At 40.0% G+C, this 26093-nt stretch overlaps 1 protein-coding gene across 1 annotated transcript in view; it reads right to left on the reverse strand.

The window, feature by feature from the left end:
* The window catches only part of B3GALT1 (beta-1,3-galactosyltransferase 1), a 531180-nt gene that overhangs the window by 29093 nt on the left and 475994 nt on the right, over positions 1-26093 (reverse strand). Inside the window, exon 3 of the mRNA XM_082690942.1 lies at positions 10971-11096. The gene's annotated coding sequence lies outside the window, so the exon portion shown is untranslated. The remainder of the gene's footprint in view (positions 1-10970; positions 11097-26093) is intronic.

The raw sequence follows: 26093 nt of genomic DNA on the forward strand, positions 1-26093 counted from the left end.
CGAGCTATGTTTTGTAACCAGTTTGTAAAGTATTAGATCTCAGTTTTTCCTGCTGCAGATCTGGGTGGTTATAAAGGACTATTAGATCCTATCTCTTGTGTCATTAATTCCTCTACTCTCTACATACGGTACCAATTTCCCAACATCCAAACAGTGTCCAAAGAGTGATGGGCTCTTCTCAGAACCGGTGAAATCCTGCATCTCTGGCCTCTTCTGCCTGTGTTTTCTCCTGCCAGCGAGGCTTAGCAATTTCACAGCCCTTAAGAAATGACTGAGAAAGCACTTAGGTAATTTGCCTTCAAAATATCCCGCCCCTTTCTTTTCCACTCTATTACCATCTCCTTCCACACTTTAATTCCTTTCCGTGCAACACTTTCTCTCTTCTAGAGATAATACTTCAAATTTTTGGCCACAGCTGTTTTGCTTACATCCCTACACTGACCGTTTTAAGAACATAGCTGCATATTTTGGAAGAACCCAGGTGGTTTTCATATTGAGTATATCCAAAAGATATGAATTTTGAGAGCTAATCAATGACTCCACAATTTATAGTGTAATTACATAGTAATTACTCAATTTGCTTGTGAACACTGACTCCTCTCCCTGGGTTTTAAGCAGATGTCACAGCAGATGCACTTCACTTAAAGGAGAATTTCTATTAACTGCAGCAGTAGTTGGGCTTATTATTGTTAGTGGTGCTGAATTAAATTGGTAAGAGAGGGCACTACTGAACCCTAGTAGGGCATATGACTCAGACAGGAGAGGGACAGAAGTTGTCACACGTGGGAGGGTTCCCATGAGCAAGTGTATCAAATATAGTGTCAGTCTTTCAAAGGACTGATGGATACTTGGCTTTGGGGTTGTGGGACAGTTATGGATATTAATAACTGAATTTTATACATAACTTTCTAGTGTGCAAACTTCTTTCTACCCCTGTTCTCTCATTTGATTATCACTGGCATTCAGGACATAGGTATGAGTGTTCTGAAGCTCAGAGGTTCCCCAGAATCTTGTGGGGGTGTGTGTGATGGAGTTCAAAAGGGCGCTGGGGCTGCCTGGCTCCCAAGTCCCTTCCCTTTTCATTACACTGTGCTGCCTTTTCAAGCCAAGAGTCAGTGCAGTCAACAAATCAATTAGATGCTGCATGTGTTTTTAATCAAATTGACTGACGTCTTGACTCGTTAATTTAAAATCAAAGTAACTGAATTGCTTGTTTGTGAAAATACAGGTTAAGAAGCACTTGTTTACTTTTCCTTCAAACTCTCGGTTTTGGTGGTCTAGATTTCCAAAGAGGTACAGCTCGAAATCAACTTTTTGTGCAACCAAGGAGACTGCCAGACATGCACCGGCCTTTTCAACTAAATCCAGACCCACCCAGGGTAATCAGCATTGGCAGCATCCTCTCCAAATGTGTAGAACAATGTGCCCATATTGACATGGATGGTTTAAAAGTACGGGCAAGTTTGAAATCAAAGAATGTACAAACGCCTCAATTGAAATCTTGATAGCAAGGAGTTAAGTGCATATATTTTTTATTTTCCTTTCTACCAACATGTTTATTTATTTATTTTTAACATAACCTGATCCCTATGCTACCCCATTTCCAGCTTCGTGTTTGGCCTCATCCAAAACTGGACAGGGGTCCGTTTGGCCCACAGCCTGCCTAGTACTGACCCCTGCTCCTTGCTCTGTAAAAAATGCCCAGCCTTTGTGAGGCTTGTCATTCAAGAGGCTGCTCAAGTGGCAAGGGCTCCAGAGAATTTCCTTTGGCTTAGTCCTGAGGGCATTTCCCTGGGGCAGGACTTCCAGAGGGTGGTTGGTGAGAACAACAGAGAGAAATGATCTGGTTGTCTGTCAACAGGACTCCCACACAAATAGAAAGCTTGGCTGGAAAAATCTGCTTTTTCTTTCTTCGTGCTTCTCCCTCCTCATAAAAAATCGTCAGCGCTCTCTAGAGATTTCTCTCTCCTTTCCTCTCCTCCTCAAAGACTCTGCAGTAGCTAGCCTTTAGGCCTTTCTGCTGCCTTTCTCATTTTCTCACCGGAAGGAGCTGGCTGCCCCACTGTGTTCTCTCCTGGCCCACCTCTCACGTCCTCACCTTCACCTTTCTCCTGCTTGGGGTCTGTACCCGCCTTTCAAATACTTACCCTGCTAGGCTTTCTCTTTCTACTATTTCCTGTCCTCTCCTCTCACCTTCCTCCCTCAGGTCTGAGGATGGTCCTCCTAGACCCATTCTGCAGGGCCCATCAGTAAGCCAAAGGCCGAGTCTCAGCTGGGGGAGTGGTGGCCGTGAGGCCAGTGGAGAAGGGAACAGAGGAGGAGGAAAGGCAGCAAATGAGTCTTGCGGAGAATGGGGATGGAGAAAGGGAGGTCAGAGTGCCCTGTAGCCTGAAAATGAAACTAATAAGTGGGGCAAGACTTGGCTCTTCTGTTACGCTCCAACTTTATATGTAATACTTTGTATATCTGTTACATTAGAAATCTAGTATTAATATAATATAAATTAATACATTAGAAATATTGTAATTAATCAATATGGGAAATAATTTCTGCAAAGTGTCAGACATAGTGAGTGAAATATAATAGACACTCAAGAAAAGATGGTTATTACATTATTGTTTTTAAAAGACCTAAAGTGGCTCAAATAAATGACTTGGTTTCAAACCAGGGGCAAAACGTGGCACTGTACCCTTCGTAAAAGGTTCTGTACTTTATAATAGCTAGATTGAGGCAGTCAGTTGTGAGGGATGTCACAGAAGATGTATAATAATAGTCGCCAAGGGCTGAAGTTTGCATATGATTTTGGAGACAAGAGAGTGTAAATGTAAAGACCTAGATTCCACTCCTGGACATGTACGAGTCTTGAGACGTTCTATAATCTCTAATAGCTCATTGTTACATCACCTGTAAAATGAAGGTGCTACGGAACCAACTGCTCAGGGTGTTCTTAGAGCAAATGGGATCAGATGTGCAAAGCTCATGACCCAGTGCTTGGCACACAGTCAACACTCAGTAAAGGCTGTCCATAATTTAACCCATTAAAATAGGGTTTCAGTTTTAAAAATTAGACAGATTTAAGTCCATCCTTGTAAAGACACTGATTTTACTCGCTTGCCCTCTGATTAACTTTCCTGGGAGGCAGAAAGGGGTGTAGCTTATAACCCACCTGGAGTGTGTGACCCATGAGGAATTTCTCTCTTATGAGAACTGTGACAGGAAAAATATTAGGAGCCACTACGCCGCAGAATATCAGAACAAAAATACCAGAACCCACCAAAGTGGGTTTATTATCAACTATATGATCTCTGCCTGTTATAACTCTGGCCATTTCAAATGCCCGTAAGCCATTATTCCACAGGGTTGTATTAGGTAATGTATAAGGCAGTTTATCATATGCTAGACTTATTTCACTAGAGTATAAGTTATATTTTGTGTTTTTAGGAAAGGTATGAGAAACCATTTGTGGGATCTCAAGTAGATTTTATTAGCAAAGAAGAATTTGTTGATCATATATTATCAGGCATTTTCCAAATGCCTTATTCCTACATGATTTATGCTAATTCATTTGACCAACATCTACAGAGCATTTGCTACTTTCCCACTCTGGCCTCGGTGTCAGGGAGCCCGAGATGCGTTAGACATGTCACAGCCTGGTGAGAAAGCATGGTGCCTTGCACACAGCTGAATAAATATTTGCTGAGGCAACTGGAAAATACATCCTTACTTAATCGTATTTGCTGTTACAGAGCTAAGAACAAGCCAGCCTAGGAGGAAAGAGGAGGGAGCACTGCTCTGGGTTGCCACACGTTTGCTGCCTGGAGACGTCTTTACTGTGCTTAAAGATCTCTCTGTGCTGTCTCTTCAGGGCTCAGTAAACTTTACTTAGAAAACCTGCCACAAAAGCCCAGGATAGAGCACTAGGGTGTGGCCAACCTGAACCCCAACTCCTGGCCCTGCGGACCCCTCTTTTCTCTTTTCAACCTAGGAATTGTATACCGTTCTGGTTTCCATTCTAGTCTGTTTAGTGGCCGAGGCCCAGCTTGGGAAGGTCTTTGGTTAGAGCACATCCAAGGCCAGGAACAAACACAGCGTCGGAAAAGCAAACTCGGGCAGCATCCATGCAATGAAGGTTAACTGCTATGTCTGTGGCCAGAGAGAGGGCAGGGGTGAGTGTCATTTGCAGAGAGCTCGCCTCAGCCCTCCACAGCACACAGCTGGATCTGCTTGGCTCCATCCTGCTCATTCTGTCTCAGCCAGGTCCAGTCTAGGCTGTCCTGGTCCCTATAGCTTTCTAAGGTCACAAGGCAAGTAAACAACAAAGTTAGCACTCAAATCCAGGCTGACCCCCCGGGTTCGCACTGTACGCCACAGTAGAAGCTGTATTCCCAGCACCTAGTACAGGCCCTAGGAAATAGGCTCTCTTTCTAGGCCCTCTTTCTGGTTTTCCTTTTTCTTTTTATGTCTCTACGATGGTTAATTTTACAGGTCAACTTGGCTGGGCCATGGTGCCCAGATATGTGGTCAAACATTATGCTGGATGTTTCTGTGAGGGTGTTTGAGATGAGATTTACATTTAACCCAGTGGACCTTGAGTAAAGCAGATCTCTATCCATAATGTGGTGGGGGTAGGGTGGGGTAGGACTCCTCCAACTAGATGAAAGCCTGAATAGAACAAAAAGTAGATCTTCCCTGAGCAAGGGGGAGTTCTCCAGCCGACTGCTTTTCAGATGAATAGCAATGCCTGCTATTTCTGCTTTCCCAGCAGAACGCTTTTGAACTCCAACTGTAATTCTTTCCTGAGTATTCCATCCTGCTGGCCTCCCCGCTCAAATTTTGGGCTCACTACTATTCCACTAAGACTCCTTAAAATAAAACTCCTTTTGTATATACACTCCTCTTTTCCTCTCAGTCTAAGTTTTGCTTTCCTTCTTTCCTTTCTTCCTCCCTCCCTCCCTCCCTTCCAGAGAAAGTGGCAGGGGGAGGGCAGAGAGAGCAGGTTCCATACCTAGTGCAGAACCCGATGTGGTGTTCGAACTCACGACCCTGAGATCATGACCTGATCAGAAATCAAGAGTCAGATGCTTAACCACGGGGGCACTCAGGCACCTCTTGCCTATTGTCTAAGCAAAATTTTCCTGTCCATGGCCTTGAGTGATAACCATATATCAATAACTCTTAAAATTATACTCTAGCTCAGATGTCTTTATGAAGTTCCAGACCCAGATATCCAACCATGTACTTGGCATGTGTTCTTGGATTTCTTCTTCTTTTTTAAAAAGATTTTATTTATTTATTTGACAGACAGAGATCACAAGTAGGCAGGGAGGCAGAGAGAGAGGAGGAAGCAGGCTCCCTGCTGAGCAGAGAGCCGGATGCGGGGCTCGATCTCAGGACCCTGGGATCGTAACCTGAGCTGAAGGCAGAGGCTTGACCAGCTGAGCCACCCAGGCGCCCTGTTCCTGGATTTCTGAGGAGCACGTGAATGTAGCACGCACAAAGGTAAATTCATGATCTTTAATCCCGATCCTCTTTCAGGGTTCCCTGTCTCCGGGCAATGTGCCCACATTGTGAAACCCTGTGAAAGAGCAGGAGCCATCCTGACCAGCGCTCTCTCCCTTCTCTCACACTTAATCCATCTCCTAGTCTGGCCGGTTTCACTTCAGAAACTTCTCCTACGTTTCCTTCTCTCCATCCCCACGGCTGCTGCCTGACCTTTCTGTGGGTTTTCTCCGAGTGGCTCCTCCAGTCTTTCCAAGTGGTCCACATGCACATTCTCTGTTTCCCTCTGATCTTTTTGCTTCACAGCGACAGCGATCTCTCTAAAAGACAAAGCTGATCATGTCATTCTGTGCTATGACCCATGCGAAACCATTCAGTGACTTTCTATTGCACTTAGGAAGAGGGTCAGTTCTTAGCATGACTGCAAGTTGGTCCCCAAGGCTCTGCGTGATCTCATTCTGCAGGGTTTCCTCCTTGTTCTCTATACTCCAGCGACTCTTACTTTTTTCCAAATCTTTTAAAAATGCTTCCTCACACCACTGGTCTTTTGCACACTCTGTTTTTGTTTTTAAAAATGTGGAACATTATTCTCAGCCCCTCAGTTCTCTTATCAAGAGTCACTGCAAAGGAGAAATTGTGTTCCACAGACCCTCCCTCAGTTCACACAGATTATTATTTTTTTTTTTGGTCCTATAATCTTACATTATTTACCTAAACTAATACAAATAAAAATAGCTAGGATTTCTTAAGTGATTATCAAGCTCAGGTGTCCAGCATGATGCTCTTTTACAATCATTAAATATTATATAATTAAAAAATACAACAAAATCTGAGAAGTATGTAATCTTCTTCTTCTATTTTTACAGATGAGGAACCTGAGAACCTGGGTGGGCAGCTGAGTGCATATGCAGTAGTGTGAAGTAGGTGTTTGGCTGTCCCACTGAGCCCTGGACTTGGAGCAAGATGAGGCCCGGTCTGTTATTGATCAGCACTGTTACAAGACTGCCTGGCCTATAGAATATGTTTAATACCTACTTGTTGATTGAAACAGTGTTGAATATTTGAATGAGTAATGAACTAGGACACATTTTAATATGAGAATGGGGTATCCCTTTCATTCTCCACTCTGGTCACTATGAAGTTATTTAGAAAATTCTTGACAGTTGCTTACAAAAGAGGAAATGGCATCCCCAGTGCTTGAGATGTTTTAGAGTACCCTGTACTCTTCATTTTGATGACCAACTGCTCCTTTTCCAAATGAGGCAGCTATTTGGTTTAATTTTGCACACAGTGAAGGATTTTTTTTGGGGGGGGGGTGCCAGTCCTTCTAGGGCTTATGAAACAGAGGGAGTCACACTCATAGACTCATGCTTACAAACATCTGTACGCAGTGTTAGGTAAGCCCACAGAGCTGCTATAATGAATAAACCCTAAATTTCCAAGCTTTGTTGTTAGTTATTTGTGTAACAATCTATTAAGGGTGTTCCCACTTGGCCAGACAGCCTTCTACCTGGTCATCTAGGAGCCCGGCTTCCTCCATCCCTGGGGGCCCCATACAGCATCAGGGGAGAGTGAGCATGGAGAAGGCACACCTAAGTCCTAAAAATCCTGGCTCCCAGATGAAGCACGTCACTTCCACTCATATTCTGTTGTGAGAAAGTCATCATGTGGGCATACCCAATTATAAGGAAGAAAAGGAAATGCTGTCTTGTTTCATGTCCAGGAAGAAAAGAGAGAAAACACATTTGAGTGAGTCAACCGGTTGTCTTTGCCCTACCTCCCATCCCTGTAATACAAAGCAGAGACATGCTTTAAGATTAGTACAAAGTGCTCTGGCAGATGAGAAGATAGAGCTTAATTTTAATTTTAATTTTAATTTTAATTTAATTTTAATTTTAATGGTGAATATCTTAAAGATATCAGTAGAGGAGAGGATTTTGAGTTGGTCTTGAAGGAAAAGTAAGTCGTTGATAGAAAGAGATCTTAACAATCATAACTGATGATGTCATAAGCCAGGAGACAATGTGGGTAAGAGAAAAATAAATGCCTAAGTCTTGGTCTTTGTGTATATATCTCAGAAATTATTTTAATAACCTCTTTCTTCTGATTTTCCTCCACTCCTTCTATAAGTAATTAAATCACAAACAGAATTACCCCCTTCCACCATGAGTATCTTATCCCTAATGTGAAAATATAAAATAATTAGAGGGTGTGCTATGTAGGAACTCTAATGTCATGGAAAACTTCTATTTTCAAGACTGTGCTAATTATACAGGATGAGGCTAAACAAAGGGAAGATGTACAATTATCAGAGCACAACTTATTACAAGAAGCTCTGTTTAGAGGCTCTTCTGAACCTTGCTATACAATAAGTGAAGGATGATCTAGTATTTATCTTTTATAGGACGGCTCTGGAGATCATAGAAATGAAGGCTAGACTACTTTGGAGAGTAGTAGCACACACTCTAGTCTAAGTGGTAGAGAGGAAAGAGAAGGGTCGTTAGATGGGGAAGACCTCCATCCCTTCCTTGTTTTGCCACTCACTGGCTCGGTGATCATAACCTTTCTGGGTTACTTCCTCCTGTATGAGGACCATGTCACATAGGAAAACACCGACCCTGGACTATATTAAGGACCCTGTTTTTATTTTAGATCCATTTCCCTTCCTTTCTCCTACTTTTCTTTTTCTTAAGCAGGATTTCATTCACCTCAATAAAAAATCCTTAAGACTTTAAGAACTGTACAAGAATGACTGATATTACAGTCATTTAGAGGTACTTCCTCTAAATCTACCAAACTTCAATAAAGGCAGTTATAATATCTGTGGCTCTATCTGAGCAGTGTCAAGGATAAAGAAATACCTTAGTTGTCAAATCCCAGGAAGACTGACTCAGCTCTTCTTTTCTTCCAAAGAAGATAAACTGCATCTCATGCAATTTGCTTTTTGCTAGGGGGTTTTTGTTTTGTTTTCAAACAAGATCTTCAGTGCAAAAGACAATCTCTCATACATACGCATTAAAGGAGCTCTGGTGAGTCCCACAAAAGTTGGGGCTTTTCCCTCGATTAAGTTGCCAGAATATTAGAAATTGATAGGAAAAGCTGAGAGCTTAAAAATCGCACCATATTACATGTTATTCAATCGCAAAATGCTTTGGGCTTCCCAACCTGAGCCTCAGCTCTGCTGTGAATGGCCTATATACTCAAGTGCATCTTCGTATTGACTGAAAGGATAGAGGCCCTCAGCTCCTGAGAAGGCATTAGGATTGCATTATCATATCAATAGCCCACATGCAAAAGTTCTTGATAAAAAATGATCATAATCCAGAGGCAAGAGATAAAATATGAGAGTTTGATTTGTGTAAACAAATCAAAAGCATTTAAAGTCAGCTACTTAATCTATCTCCAAGCATTGCCAGGAATATAAATATCAGAACAGCCTCAGAGCCAGCACAGGCAAAGAGTTGAGAGAGTAGGAGGAATGCTAAAGATTATTTGCTACTTTTTCCTGACTTACTGTAATCCAGCCATATTGACCTTCTTTCAGTTCTGTGAACCAGCCAAGCTCAAGGTCTCTTAAAGCCGTTGTAAATAAGTCTTCTGGCCTCTTCAGAAATGCCTCTTATAATAGTCAGGATTGTCTCTGTTAAGCTGCATTAATAAAAAGCTTCCATATCTCAGTGGCTGAAGACAATAAAAATTTGTTGTTTGATCATGCTATATGCTGTGTATATCCAGTGTGGGTTGGTTGAGGGGGCTTTGTTCTTTGAGGTCACACCTGTCTGTCCCAGGTGAAGGAAGCAACCATATCTTGTGTCAGAATGCCATAGGGACAGGGAGCTGGAGTGATGTCAATTAGATGCCCCAGCATGGAAGAGACACATATCATCTCTATACACAATTGATTGGCCAGACCAACTCCCATGGCCTCATGGAATCTCAGTGTGAATAAGGCAGCAGAATCCCGTCACATGCCTGGAAAGGGGAGGGACTGGGAATAGCTCTTTTGCCTCTCACCCCTGCCCTGACTACCTTTATGAAGCCAGTTCCAGCTCTTCGCTGTCTAAGCACCCCTTGTATCTTCCATAGTGCTTATCACAATATGTAATTGTATTATTTATTTCCTGCTGTCGTTCTAATCATTTTCTTTCACTGAACTCTAATATCCCCAGGAGGAAGGAGGACCCCATCAGAGGCAAACTCCATGAAACAGTTTGCCCAAGTGGTCACTTTGCCCAATATATTTAAATACTGAATATATTTGTCTTGAGTTTGGACAACCCTTATGGTGTTAGGGTCCTGTCTCTTAGTCGATGTCCTTTTTGGTTGTGCGCTGATGCCTCTCAATGACTCCTTATCAGAGGATCCCCTCCCTAGGTAACAGCCAGGGCAAAGGCAAAGACAAAATGGGCCTTCCTTCAAATGCTGTTACGAAGCAAACTGGAAAACTAGCAATGAAAACCTCATCGGAATCTCCAAAGGTGGTAAAACCCAACATACCCAGTGCGAATTCCTGTGAACCTCGCAAATAATGAAAAGAAGAAAGAAGTTCGGTGACCTGTCATTTTGTTGAAGTTGTTTTAGGCAAATGAATTTGTAGGGAATTAGCTCAAAGCTGCCCTCCTACCCCGACTCACAGAACCTCATCATCCAACAGAGCCTGGTGTTTAGAAGGCAACCTGAAATATCTGCTCATTTCATGGGCAAGGCAACTGTAGTTACTGGCCCAGGTCACAGAGAGGATGGTAAAAGAGATAAAAGTATGATTCAAGTCCCCTGGAGCCAGCATAGGTTTCCTTTCCTGAGTCACACTCCAGGAAGGCTGCAATCATTTCTATAAACGTATTAACACTCTATTTAGGGCTAAAAGTTAGCGTATGAAGGAATATGCTGAATATTTGTCTTGAGTTTTTATCCCTTTAAGTAAAAATATTTTAATGATTACTTGTTATTTTGGACACTTTTTATAACTATTCCATTATTTTCTATATAAAAAGACTATTATTTCCAAGCGAAATAAGAAATAATTGAAGCACAATTGCCTGTGGGACAAGGTTATTTCAGCAAAGAAGTTTTAAGAATCAATTAGCTATAGCCTTGGAGAAATGGATTTTTAAATAGACATTGTCTCAGGTCACCTAAGGCATATATTTAGTTCCCCGATGTTTCATCTTAAAAGAGGCCACCACTAAAATCAGTCAAAGGTTTTGTAGGCAGTTGTAAATACGAATTTTTAAAAAGGCCATCCTTATTTTTGCTTGCATTTTTTTCCTCCTGGATCATTCAGGAACTAGGGTTGTTTCATGGCTCACGGCAAGGCTTACTTACATGTTATAGCATGTAAATAGTAATGAAAGAAACAAACTAAAATTTTCTCTCCTCATTAGTCCTTAGATATTGATTTCTGCTTTTATGGCATTGCCATTATTTTTCCCCAGTAACGGACTGCGTAACTGAGCAGTGCCTTCTCTTACCTGTTGGGCCAAGCTTGCCGTGGACGACTCCTTACCGCAGCTGCCGGGTGCAATGCATGGTCTCAGTTTGTCTGATTTGCAGCGGCTTGTGCCAGGAGAAGCTGCTGTTTAGCAAACCGCAGGATCCTGTGTAGATAGCCAGAAGGGAGAAAACTTTAGAAGCAATGGAGGTTAATCAGCCTCTGAATTCTGCCCCTTAAGAAACAAAAGACTTGTAATTCAGGCTTTGAGTACAAGACACAAAATGGCATTTAAGTAAGCACTGAATGCAGGTTGATCAACTGAGAAAAATAATGAACACATGAACAAAGGGAGGTTGGAGCTGGTACCATGTGCCTCCAAGACCAGGCGAGGGGCATTGATGAGGGGCATTGATGAGGATGAGGAGCAGGCTGGGTGTGAGACCACAGGGGAAGAGGGGAGGGCTCTGGCAACTGGTAGTTCCATGTCTCAGCTTAGAGGGAAGCCAGCTCTCCCATCCAGCTGAGGTTTCCACTGATGCCATAAAGAAAAACAGAACCGATGATGCTACAACTGGAGATTTTCAAAAGAAGACAGAAATGAGGATTTTCATGTACAAAATCTCTTGTTTTGTACTGTAGAATTAAATTAAGCAAAACTTTGTGCCAATCAAACAAGGCTGAAGCCAAAGGCTCCTGGAAGGTCAGGGTTAGCTCATGGGTGGCAGTCTGGTACCTAAGATCTAATGCAACATCTTCAATTTCCAAGTAATGAGGTGGTGTTCCAGGGGCTGACGCAAACGGCTGCTGGCGGGGCAAGGACTCAGCTAGTTAGTGGCAGAGCTGGGGCTTCTGAGCACGAGTACCTTCCCTTTTACCCACAACCTCTCACTTTCTTGGGGCTACCCTGAGACTGGCTGCATCTGAGCAGATCTGTGGACATGACAGACTGGAGGCCAACTAGCAGCAGGCTTCAGTTGATCTGAGCCTTGGGTCTCAAGTTGCATTTGTATAAAACTTCATACCAAGAGGCATAATTTTCTGTTCTCACCAATTAAATTATATGAGTGCTGGGTAAAGCTGGGTGACTTAAAATAGGATGGTCCCTCATAGGAAATAACACTCTGACTGCAGGTCTGTGTTTGGAGTGGTGTTTAAGCCATGTGGCCAGATGTGAAGAATGGCAATGCTACGGGTATGGGCAGAGGCATGAGGGGGTCCTCCTGAAACTACCTGCTGGCTCCGGTTTCCACTAAAAGGCTGCTCTTTATACGAGATGCAGTGTTGTGTGTCGGCTAAATGTAGGGGATGGGTTGAAATACTGACTCAGCTGTTTACTGTGCCTTAAGCGCTCTAGGTCTCATGTATAAAACTGTGATAACACGACCTGAATCATAGAGTTGTACTGAGATGTAAATGAATCAATACAGAGAAAATGCCTAGAAAGGTATTTGCACCAGGTAGGGGCTCAGTAAATGTTAGTATTTGTAACATACACCAACATTTATTGAATGCCTAATATATACTAATGCCTATATTTATTATCTGTGACCATCACCACAATCCTCTTTGCTTTATATTATTGTGTTAAGATTAATAATGAGAAAAACCATGACCTTGACAGATGCTGTCTTGTCTAATTTCACCCTGGTGGGTAGCAGAGCCAGTGTTTGAAACGAGGTCTACCTAGCTTAACCATTTGTTTAACCCACCTGTCCAGTGTCTTGTTAGTGATCAACTGAAGATGTTCTTCAGATCTTTGAGGGGAGAAAAAGCCAACTTTGGTCAAACAACAAATACTTATCAAGTCAAACACCAAAGAAAGGGAGTCCTAAAAACAAGCAATCAGAAGCACCGCAATGCTTGATAAACTCTTCTGACTTACGTGAAAATGTACTGTTCTAGAATGGGAGAGTGCCACGTGACTGACAGTAAGACAGGAGAGGATGCGGTCAAGTTTTAGTAACCCTCACGCTTACCCTTTAAAACGCTATGGCTCTTCCAAACTCTGGAAAGAACCTAGATGTCCATCAACAGATGAATGGATCAAGAAGAGGTGGTATATATACACAATGGAATACTATGCAGCCATCAAAAGAAATGAAATCTTGCCATTTGCGACAACGTGGATGGAACTAGAGCGTATCATGCTTAGCGAAATAAGTCAAGCAGAGAAAGACAACTATCATATGATCTCCCTGATATGAGAAAGTGCTGATGCAACATGGGGGCTTAAGTGGGTAGGAGAAGAATCAATGAAACAAGATGGAATGGGGAGGGAGACAAACCATAAGTGACTCTTAATCTCACAAAACAAACTGAGGGTTCCTGGGGGGAGGGGGGTTAGGAGAAGGGGGGTGGGGTTATGGACGTTGGGGAGGGTATGTGCTTTGGTGAGTGCTGTGAAGTGTGTAAACCTGGTGATTCACAGACCTGTACCCCTGGGGATAAAAATATATGTTTATAAAAAATAAAAAATCTAAAAAAAATAAAAATAAAAAATAAAACGCTATGGCTCTTAATAGATTAATAGTCATAAATCAGGGGCGCCTGGCCGGCTCATTGAGTAGAGCACATGACTTTTGATCTCGGGGTCGTGAGTTTGAGCCCCACCCTGGGGGTAGAGATTATATAAAAATAGATAAAAATAAAAACAAATCTAAAAAAATTAGTGAGAATTCAAATTCCGTGGAGGTAGCTTTTAGGAATTGAAACACAACTTGGATATGGACATTGGGAAAATGACATCTGGAAGATTTACTTTAGCATCTTAAAAAAATTCCTCATTTTTACAAAATGATTATCTTCTACACAGAGAAAGAATGGACTAAAACATAAACATTTACTAAAGTGTGTGAAGCATGAATATGAAGCATCTTATGTAAAACATTATTGAATGAAGAAAAGGATGCAAGGGATAAAGGGAATGAGCATTTACTGACTGCTAACCTGAGCCAGATCCTATGTCAGGTAACTTTGTATACAGTTTAGAATTTACCGAATGAAAAATAACAAAACAGGGCCAAAATAGGTGTAGAAAGTCTGTGTATGGCCAACTCAATTTCTCATGGGTAGATATTTGCATTTATACATTTCATATCTTACTTGGACCTAACTCCTTATCTTGATGGCCCATTCTGTTTAGTTGTTTTGACACATACACAAAAGATAAATATAATTAATTTTAGCCAAGCAATCGAAGGGGGGAGTATCCTTTCAACCAAAATATTAAATTATCATCGGTGCTAGGAGAATACAAACCAGGAATCATATAGATGCAGAATTTCTCTACTTTAGGATGAACATTGCCCTAAGAAATAATATCTGCTTTCAGCAATAATATAGAAAGCAGGAATACCATAGTACCATAGTACAAGACAAGATGAAGAATATAAAACACTTTCTTCCATTTGATTTCTAAAGTATAATTTTAATATTTAAGTTTGAGGCATAGCAACTTTACAGAATTTAAAAGGCATCCACATCCAAAAGTTGGTTTTGGAATACAAAACAATATTTCAAAGTCAAACAGAAATGAATTTGCTCATTATCTACTCTTTTGGATAATTGCCATTATTGCTATTTCTCCTTGGGCAGATAATTGAAAATTGACTATACAAATTGTTGTGTTTTTCTGGGGAAATAGCCTAGACTAAAAATTGGTCACCCACCTCTTAATCTAAGTTACAGTTTTACTAGGCTAAAAATAATAGCTACTCTAGTGCATTATTCTATTATATCTCATTACTATCTTCCCTTCTTTTTAGCTTCATATGGTAAAAAAGAATTCTGGGGGTGGCTCAGTTGGTAGAACATGCAACTTTCGATTTCTTATCCTATAGACAAGTTGTGAGTTCAAACCCACATTGGGTGTGGAGCCTACTCAAAAAAAAACAAAAAGAATTCTGCCCATGCCACTTTTGTCGAAGGAATCACATTTGTTTTGTGTGTCTCTACATGAGAGTGAGTTATGAAGTATTTTAGTGACAGAATAGGGGAAGGAAGGTAGTGATAATATTTAGACATGAGATTTTGTCTCCCCAGTTTTGCTGCAGCCCACTTTGTGGCAACGGAGGGATTTACACCGTGAACCACTAGTGTCAAAATCTGGCCACATGCGATCCTGGTTTGTATGTGGTCTATCTGCAACCAAGGACTTGAATAAAGACTGACAGAACAAAAGAGAAAATGGGGCGCCTGGGTAGCTTCTGCCTTTGGCTTGTGTTGTGGTCTCGGGGTCCTGGGATCAGACCCCACATTGGGCTCCCTGCTTGGTGGAGAATCTTCTTCTCTCTTTTCCTCTGCCTCCTCCTCCCTGCTCATGCTCTGTGTCTCTCAAATAAATGAATAAAATCTTAAAAAAAAAAAAAAAGAACAAAACAGAAAGAGCTGCTGTGTGGGCTATTTATTAACTTACCAAGGTAAGTTCTGTGAGTTATTAGGAAACCAGGTGGAGGTAGTAGCTGATCTATTTAGTTAAAGAATTGAGCAGACAGAACAGGGTTTTCATCTCTAAGTTTTAATGATCACAGACTTAATTTTCCATTTCTCCTGTCACAGGCTGGATTGCTAGGCAAGAGACCTTGAGCCTCTGAGATATCCACACAGGAAGTTTACTGGGGCATGTACTCGGGGGAGTGACACCCATGCCATGGTGGGAGGGGAAGGGAGAAAGCAAGGGAGAGGTGGAGCTGTGATGTAGTCACAGGGAGGCCCGAGTCCATGCTTGGACTGCTGTTACTTCTGCTGAACTGGGTCTTCCCTATTCTACACAGAGTATTATTCTAATCCCAGGATTTCCAGCCTTGCTGCTTTGTCAGTGGTCTTTATTGTTGCCTTTCTGAAAGAAGCAATAGAGTTCCTTGGAAACAGAAGGAGCCCTACGAGATACGACTCAACGATTTGACCATCAGGGCCTCAGTGACAAGGTGATCAAAGGAACAGGTAATAACGATGCTCCAGCAACATCTGGGATAAAATACTTAGGAAAAAAAGCCAATGGAAGTTATTTTGTTTAAGTATGTCCATTTCTTTAGATGTAAACATGGTCATTCATACTAATAAAGTAGAATGATAGAAACAGCAGCATGTCTTTGTTTCATGAAGTCACTAAATATTTCTGGAGGCAGTTCAAGTTGTATACTGTAAGGTGAGAGAAGATTTTAAGTGTATTAACCCAGCCACACAAAGAATTTCAATTAACATCATTCCAGCTTTTTTTTTTTTTTTTAAAGTTAATTCCTAGGAAAGATGAATGAAGCCAATTCCTCCTTACAAATACCAACATCGTTAGGAAAGGAGCTAGTGTGAGAGACTTCACCATTGGCTGGGGCAGAAACCTTCTGGGGGACCATTCTGTACAAAGCTGCATGTCTACTGGAGTTTTTCTTCTGAGTCCTTTACTTCAAAGAAGAAAACAACAGGAAGACCCAAGATTTGACAAACACAGAGAAATTATACGGAAACTCCTCTCAGCTTTGCCCTTTATATCTTACTTGAAATCTTGGCACCGTAGATTTTGCAAAACATCACTTAGGCATCTGATTTCAGAAAAAAAATAGTAGACTTCAACAGAGGAGAAAGTGCCATGATTTTAGTGCATGAGGCTAGAATCTTGAAACATAGTAAGAAAAATGTGGATGATTCTAAAATTCAGTGACTCTGTATTGACTATCTCCATTCCATCATCTGCCACGTTTCTGTAACAAGAATCAAAGCAGACAGGAAGTGAGGATTTCCGAATACTGTTCTTTCATGACATAAACCACTGGGCATAAACTCTGTCTTATACATCATAATGTAAGCATGGAGCCTTGTACCTGGTAGGAGCTCAGTCTCTCTTAATATCTTGATCTTAGATGAACTGATATAATATGGCTACAGCCACGCTGTGGATTCTAGAATCAGCTTCTTAATTTCTCTCCTGTAATAGCCACTGTTTTAGTCAACAAAACTATTTTCTATTTTTATGGTATTCTACTAGGAGTTGGAAATACAAAAGAACTCATATCCTTCTTGAGAGAGATAAAAGTCTGACAACAAAGTACAGAAATGAAGATACTGAAATACAAAGGAGAGCTCCTGAGCAGTGTGTGTGTGTGTGTGTGTTTGTGCGGGCGTGCATGTGTGCATGTGTAGGCCTTCCTTGGTGTGTGGTCAAATGCATTTTTCTCTTGAATGAGGTGTTCAGAACACTGAAAATTAGGAGCAGTTGCTCTACTTGTTCTGACTGAAAAATATGAACACAGTTAATGTTTCTGTTAGTGAAATAGGGGATACTGTGAGGATAAAGAAATTTAGCATAGAGCCCCAAATCACATGGCCTGTTTTTCCTGATTTTAGGCTGAAATACATGGGAGCTAGTCTTTTAACAGTTCAACAATATTTTTATGTTCCTTTTAAGAGCAATTCACATACTAGGTCTTGGGGATTTAAAGAAGCATGAAGAAAATCCAAGCTGTTTTCAGTCTTATTAAGAAATTCCAAATATCTAGTACACTATGAGCTTTTTACAAGTTTGATATAACTTTGCGATAATTTCCAGGAATACAAATGTCCTAAGGATTGTTTACTTATAAAAGTTTATCCTGTGTAAATGAGATGCTTCACAAATGATTTTGGTACAACATGAATTTACCTTTTTAACAAGCAAACACAGAACAATGAATAGATCCTTGTTTATGTTTGGCTGTCAAACTTTTTAGCTATAGTTTTATCTCTGCCTTATTAGATGCCAAAGTGGGTTCTGAAAATTAAGACCATTCTAAAGTATGCATGCAAAGAAATTCTGCAAAGCCTGCATATTAACTGAGGCAACTATTGCCTTGCTGGATTTTTCAGGTCATGCTCCACCTATCTTGCAAATACCGTTATAGTAAATCATGCCATGTAAGCTCATGGAATTTGAACATGACTGCTGATTTTGAACATGACTGATTTGAACATGACTGTCTGCTCCCAGTCAGTTCCAGTGAAAATTCAGTGTGACCTATCTGTGGGCAGTTGCTTTGCTTTGCTTTTTTTTTTTTTTTTTCTTTCTTTTTCTATAGGCATTTTATTCTAGATCGGTCTTCTTAGGAATGGGTATGGTATCTGTCACTAGAGATAATGGGTGAGAGAATAGGCCAGTGTCGGTACAAATATATCACCACCATTTAAAAAAAAAAAATAGCAAAACAAAACCAACAGTCTAAAGTGCATGCCCTATAGACAATCAAAGCAGCCACAGCACCTTTTAATTTAAAGGGTAGCATCCTGACTTGACATGTAGGTAGAAAACGCTCCTCCTTCTGATTTAAGAGGTTCCCTACCATACCCAGGCACATTGAATGCAGATGCCAACAACCATATTGACCAGAGAGAGGCATGACAGAGAACCCGTAGCAGCTTCTACAGAGGGAGAGAAGTCGGGGAGGTGGGGGGGTGGGGGAACTCACAGAGAGGTCACCTTTGTTTGTAATGGATCATTCTGAATGGAGATGGCTGTATTTCAAGATCAGTGAGACTTGCTGAAGTTGCGGTATGGCAAGCAATAGGTACATGTGGGAACAGTGCATATTTTCTTCTGAAACATAAAACTCTTCTCTTACCCTAGGTTTGATGGGTACTTAGATGTGCAAAAAAAAAAAAAAAAAAAAAAAGCACATCTGTTACTTCCAAACTGGACACATATTCCTCAGTAGACCTTCCAAAGGAATGAGAAGTTAAACCTGCCCCTCTTAAAGTGTTTTCATGCCTTGGCAAATTTGTAAAAGAAATCTTTTCTTTTCACTCATGTGAAAAAACACAAGTTCTTTAAATTGGAAAATAAAAATAGGTGAAGCCTATAGACTAATGATCTCATAGAAGGATTAAATTTGAATTTCAGACACTTAAGAAATAGGTTCCTAGAAGAAAGCTTACAAGTTTCACTACAGTTCTGTGACATGAACGCTGTTTTATACCTGCTATTTTAGTGCTTTGATTAATGCTATTTTTTTTTTCAAGGTTTGCTATCCAGAATGCCCTGCTCCCTAAAGGTCCTGGAAGTCACCCACACCCCACACCTTTGACAGTAAAGTCATCTGGGCTGCTTACTGCTCTCTTGCCTTGAACTTGTCTAATATTTAAGCCGCCTACTCTGTTGCTGAGAACAGGGTGGGCGAACTACACCCTCACGTTTTCTTCTTGTGTTATCGCCTGATTTCTTTGCAGGAGGAAGCTGTATGCTTTAACTGGACAGATCTAGGAGAAAAACTATTTTTCTCCGAAGATAACAATCAACGACCTTGGGCAATATGTGCAGAGCTCTCCAAACTTCTATTTTAAAAATTATCTGATAAACTTCCTTTGGATCTATGTGGTGTTTTCTTTGTGTGGGGCAAGAAGTGGGACCTACTAAGCTTAGCAAGCTTAGCTGGATGTTACTTAAACAGTAGGCAGTAAACACAGATGTGCTCTGTAGTGCACAGATAGCTAGAATGATCAATTTTACAGTTGAAAGTTACATTAACAATTACCTGGTCCTTATATGCATTAAACTTAGTGCAACTGTAGCCCCAAAGATGCAGTCCATCTGTTCCTTCCATTAAAACCTTCTTGGTCTGATTTCTTAAAAACCTAAAAACCAATCCACTCATTTTTCTCTTTTAATGAAAAATAAAAAGAAAAATGTGAGAAAAGTCACAAATCAGGGCAACTGTGTGTGTACTCCTTGTAATACATTTCCCCTGGAAAAAAATGGTAATAAGTACAAAAGGACCTGTGAAATACGCCTCCATTAAAGTAAAATACAGCTCTTGCCCAGGCTAAACGCATACCTAGACCGGCCCACTACTCCATGGGATCATGACATGTATGATGGAATGAGGGCGTAAATAGGTCACTCAGAGTGTACTTTTTTTTTTTTTTTAAAGCATTCCTTGGGGATTTTTGGGTAGATGTACTGCATGTTCTTTCATTTCTGAAGGCTTTGTGCAGGAAGCGAATGGAGCTCACTATGCTGAGCAAAACCACCTGCTAAATCTCAGAGATGGGTGAGCTACGGCAAGCCCATTCCTCCCACGCCCCCCAAGGTCCTGCCAGGGGCACAGGCATCAGCCCATTTTCTTCTCTTCCTTACCTGGGAGATGCAGTACCTGAAATCATGCAGAATCAAATAATGTGTGTTCTGAAATCAATAGAGCTAACTGCATTTGTGAGATCTCGAGGATGATAAAATACCACATATGCCCACACTATACCACCGCAGCAACAGTTTTTATTTTTGTAAGGCAATTATCAACTTATGTATAAATGATTACAGTATTTGAGATCCAAGATCCTTGGAAAATCTGATGTTGCAATCAAAACATAATTGAGCTATTTTGGAATAGAAAGCCTATTTGCTCTTCAAAACACGTAAATATCTAAAAATTAAATGATGACCCATTTAGAACAGTGTTGCTTCACTGCAATCTTTTAAGGGTTTACTTTAAATGAACTGCCTTGCCTGATGGAAAGTTTCTATAGTCTGATGCTGTTAGTTCCCAACCTGGGGTGTGTGTCTGTGTGTCTGTGTCTCTGAGGTTGTGGAGGGAGTGAGTGGATGTGGTCAGCATTGATGAATTAATTTTCATCATGGGATCTGATCCAAAAATCCATCTGTACACCAATCATTATTTGCAGCCTAAATAAATCATGTCTGGTACATGTAGGTACAATTATATTTTTCAAATGTGTACCTATGCCCTGGTGATAAGGAAAATGTGAATTCATTTTAAAGTGTTGTGGGCTTCCCTGTAGATTTTTGTTTTTCCTATCTTTCAATCCATGGATTATAAAGACAGAGCAATTACCTACAGGCAATCACAACATTTCAAATGTTAAGAAGGAGTTCTTATTCCTGGGTCAGATGCACTGCAGTAATGTATCTCAAGAGTTGCTGATAAAATAGTTACAAGAGGGACGTGCTAGAGATATGTAAAATAATGGGGATATGATGGATATAATTGAATTTTCAACCATGAATGAGTCCTATTAGAAGAATCATTAAACCATTTGGTTATATTAAGTTTAAATGTTTAGGCCTAACCCCAAAATAAAGCAAGAAACAATGACTAGTCATTATCCCTAGGGATAGAAGTGAATGGTGGGAGCAGCCAGCGCAAAGGCATTTACTCTAGTCTTTTTACCTCTAAATTGCTTCCATGGTTGACAACAGATATGAATCCAACTCCTACTTTATATTTTAAAACATGGTTAAAATACAAACATCTGCATATAATGAGATTAGCAGTCTCTTTGAAGTCCAGGGAGGTGCTGGCTCCTGGGTGCCTCCCGCACAGCCACTCTTTTCCATTAAGCTTGCATTAGAAGGCTGAGAATTATTTCTCTTTCTTTATAACTCTGGAGGCTTCTCCCAACTTGACAGTGATGTGCATCACACATTAAAGCCCTATGCTGGGCACTGGGCTGCACACTTGTATGTCAACACGTCCATGTGTTTGGCGCTACGGGACTTACAGCCAATTCCCATCCAACTGTGTCTTGTGCTACAACTGCCTCTGGGTGCAGAGAGAAAAATGATTCTTGACTCCTGCCACCAAATGTGTTGAGACCCCCAGGGAGCATTTATGAAATCCCACTCTGTCCTCTACCGGGAGGAGACTCCAGTTGGCTGCTCCATGGTGTCTTCTCACAAGAACTTTGTTAGAGCTCGTATTGGGTGTAAGGGATGCCCAAGGATCATGGGATATTGAATGCACGCAGACTCAAAAAGCTGTAGCAAATTCCATGCAATTTTCGCTAATATGGCAAATTAATCTAAAATAATTTAAATTATGCCCAAAAAATGCTGTCATGCTGAATTATCCCAGGTTAAGTGTTGTTGTGTTGTATTATGGCATGGAATGGCATTCAGGTAGCTCATTGTAGCAAATAAAAACATTTATTTCCTTCAGGGAGATTTCATGGAAAGCAGATGCACTGTTACTTTTTTCTAAGAACTATAGTCCAATTTTAGTAATGCATATGTGAAGTGGATAAAACATCACAAATATAAGATTCCAGGTTTTTTTTTAATGCGTAAGCTAGATCTTTAAATTTTAACTATAGCCTGGGGGAAGTGAATTATTTAAATCTAAGGTTCACATTTCCTCTTCTGTCACCCATGTCTACAATGATTTTCCTTATTCATTCAAAGGGAGGATAAACACGATGGGGTGATTTTCCTAATTGATGGCTTTTTTTGATTTAGGACCAATATGAACCAACTGGCTTTCCCCCCACTATTGTCCTTCAGGACATAATCAGAGCCTCAGGCCCTGATCTTTGCAGTAAGTGTATTGAAAACTGTATTTTATGCTCATATATACATATATGTGTATCCAAAGAATCATATATATATATATGAGAGCTAATAGAAATTTTATTGAAACTATATTATATAAAGTCTTTATTTTCTACTCTTTCTATTCTATCATATCACATAATATGTTTTTTATATATATCATGATATATGTATGATTATATAATCTAACCAAGAGCATGCCGTCCCAAGAGCCAGTACGCTAACTTATTATTCATGTGTTTGGCTGTTTCACCGTTTCATCCTTTGAAATTCTGTCATATAGAAATAACTTGCAACAACTATATTCAGTAAATGGCTCTTTTGAATCAGCTCTTCATGTATAGTTTCTAAATTCAGGTCAAGAGGATGTCTCCTTCCTGCAGATGCTTTCTCTAGACTCCAACACTCAAAGCTCAGTGAAGTGAGGACCCCTAGATTAGGACATAAAAGCTGTGTACCTAAATTCTTCCTTGTCCGTGAGGACTCATCAGGGATGGGTCTCATTCACACAATTGCCCAGACTCACGCACAAAGACAAGGTTCAACAGATTTCTTTGACTTCTCAACAGAAGCCTCTCTTCTGTGAAGGTGAAAAGATAAGTTTAAATAGAGTGTGAGGCCAAATTGTTTCTGGGGTTTTTTAATATTAAGAATAATTCTAAAGTTTCAAAATTTATGGTCAGGTAGGGATGCGGAATTGCAGATAATACTTTTAGTGTATTCACCACTCTCATTTCAGTTTGGGACTTGCATTTATATATTTTTATGTTTTGTTTTGTTTTGCTCCCTTGAGAAAGTTTAGGGGGAAGGTTTGAATGAGGATGGGGTGACAGTGGGTTGTAGGGGGAGGATGGTACCGGTGGCAGTTTTCCCTTTCTAAACATTTGATTTACTTGTTAAAAAATGCAAACGCTCCAGAGGTTGTTTAATCATGGGATTCCAAACTTCAGAAGTCACCACACAGGGGGCGCCTGGGTGTCCCAGTTGGTTATGCCTCTGCCTTCAGTTCAGGTCATGATCTCAGGGTTCTGGCCTTGAGTCCCTCACTGGGCTCTCTGCTCAACAGGGAGTCTGCTTCTCCCTCTGTCTTCATACCTCTCGCTCATGTGCATGTTATCTCTCTCAAATAAATAAATAAAATCTAAAAAAAAAAAAAAGAAAAGAAAAGAAGGCACCATACAAGAATGTTCACTGCTGACTGTCCTGGGAGGTGCTTGTATGTTCCATATTTTTACTCCTGGGATCCTTGTCTCAATGATTTTATGTAGATGATATCAAATAATGGGAAAAAATTAGTTGGACTGAGATAGAGCTAATAATGAAATGCTATCATTCCCTCAGCATGATATTTTATATTCATTCAACAAATGTCTAATGAGAATAGATATATGTCAGGCATGTATTCTAGGTACCTGGAAATACATCAGTGCACAAAACATAAAAATTCCTCCACTGGGGAAACTTCTGTTCTAGGGGGGAGAATCTATATGTATATATACCTTGTGTGTGTTTGTGTGTGTGTGTGTGTGTGTGTGTGTGTGTGTGTGTGTATAAATATAAAATTCATCAATAGAATTCATTTATTCATTTATTGAAACCAGGCAGAAATTTTATTAAAACTAAGAACCTTTGTCTGTGGGTCTTGTACACATCTCATATTTCATAAAGTAATTAGATTGCCCTTTAACACTGCTTTAAACCTTTCCCCTCATTTCTTAATGAGATTACAATCTCCTCACAGCTTGACAAGAGCAAGCACCTGACTTAAGGAATATAAAACCACAAAGAAGGATTTAGACTGTTCTAGAAAGTATGACTTCTCAAAACTAAAATCCAGTATAATGATTTGGTTTGAAACAATTTTTCAAATTCTCTTTACATTTGACGGACAGTCATTTTTAGCAAAAGCTGGTGAAGTAAAAAAAAAAAAAAACACACACACTAAATATATTACATTAATTTTTCTTGGTTTCTAAAAATGATGGTTTGTTTTTGAGAGTTGATTTTGATACATTTCATCAACATTGAGACAAATGCTTGGATGTAGGCTTCTTTTAATCTGATAATGACCCATTCACAGACAAAATGACTGGAGTCAAGACACTGTCTCAAGCATCATATTTAGGAAATGGTATCTATAGCAACATGAATTAAAGCGCGTTCATTGAAATCATAGGATTAGAAAGCACCTTGAAAAGTGTCTTCACACAGTAATGCCACTGAAGAGATGAAAACTCACTTGGCATCCAAAAATATTTTTCGAAGCCCTACTATGGATCAGATATTATACTAAAGACTAAATCATGGTCATATTTAGAAGGACTAAATCATGGGATATATTCTCAAGAAGCCAACAGCTAACAGCAAAGTCAGAAATGCAGACAATCTAAATAGAACTCAGTGTTAAGAAGATGGCATTGTCAAAATAATGAGAAAAAGTTGCCAAAACTGTTCTCTATTTCATGGCCTCTCAAAAATGTTCCTGCAATATTTCTCACCAACCTCGTTGCTAGAGAAAAACCTTTATTTTTACTAATGACTGCTTAATGTCTACTGCAATCCACCATGTTCTTTTCTGTTTCACCGTTTTCAGATGTCTAATTAGTATTTCCTTAATGAAACCTTTCATATATTTTAAAATTAAAATAATTATTATACCCAATAAGAATACTTAAATTGTTGAATTAATTATACACTGTCTCTTTCCAATGAAGATTTTGGGGGCATAAAGCAGAAAATATAATCGCAAGGCAAATAAAAAAAAGAAATGGAAAAAGAGACCCAAGGTATAACAATGAGATAAGTAACCATAAGAGTTATTGTTACTAAGAGCTGGAGGTCTTTTATTGATTTATATTTGGCTTCCTGGCAGCCAGTGCAAAAATGAGAAATATGTCTAGTTGGTTATATACCTTTTTTTAAAATATGAAAGTAATAAACATTACAGTTTATCATGGGAGATAAAGGTTTTTTTGACATTAAACTCTTTTACATGGAGAGGGGAGATTAAATGTATTATAGTCACCACCCACATGTTGAAACCTATTACATATGATAATCTGATAATCTGATAATCAGTTAAAACCAAGTCCAATAAAAGGAAAGGACAAGTAACACAATTTAATGAAGGCAGCTCGAGAAGGAAGTAGATCATTATGATATGAACCCATGACCTAGGATATAAATACATGGATAGATAAGTTACTCAATATTTTCCCTCAAATCACTCTCTCACCTGGCAGTAGAAATATCTGCATAATTGACAATTCAAGGGGTAACTCTCTAGAAAAACCAAAAAACCAAAACCAAAACCAAAAATCCACACCACAAAACCATGGGAAGCTGATTTTCTTTTTCTTTTCTAAGATTTTATTTATTTATTTGAGAGAGCAAGAGAACAAGCATGAATGGGGGAAGGGGAAGATGGGGAAGCAAACTCAAATCGGGGCTCCACAGAGGTTCAACTACAGGACCCTGAGATCATGACCTAAGCAGAGTCGGATGCTTAACTGACTGAGCCCCCCAGGTGCCCCAGAAAGATGGTTTTCTAATATGCTGACTGATGGTGAATGGATGGTCTCCAAGCTTTGGAATTTAAATCAATTGTGGGTGGGAAAGTCAGTTTTACTGTTAGAGATGTGAAAACAAGGCAGCACGGATCTCTGCTTGTCCAGAATGCAGGGAACACTGTATCCTAGCACAGAAATGAATGAAAGGAATCAGGATTCTCCTCAGATACAGCTTTGGATTGATTCTAAGTCTTGAATAAATATCCCAAATATTGCCATGGAACAGAGAAGAAAGGGTTTTCTGAAGGAGTTATTTTTAAGACCGATACAGAATAAGCAATTATTT

The sequence above is a fragment of the Mustela nivalis genome (genome assembly GCF_964662115.1).
Source record: "Mustela nivalis genome assembly, chromosome: 11".
NCBI lineage: Eukaryota > Metazoa > Chordata > Mammalia > Carnivora > Mustelidae > Mustela > Mustela nivalis.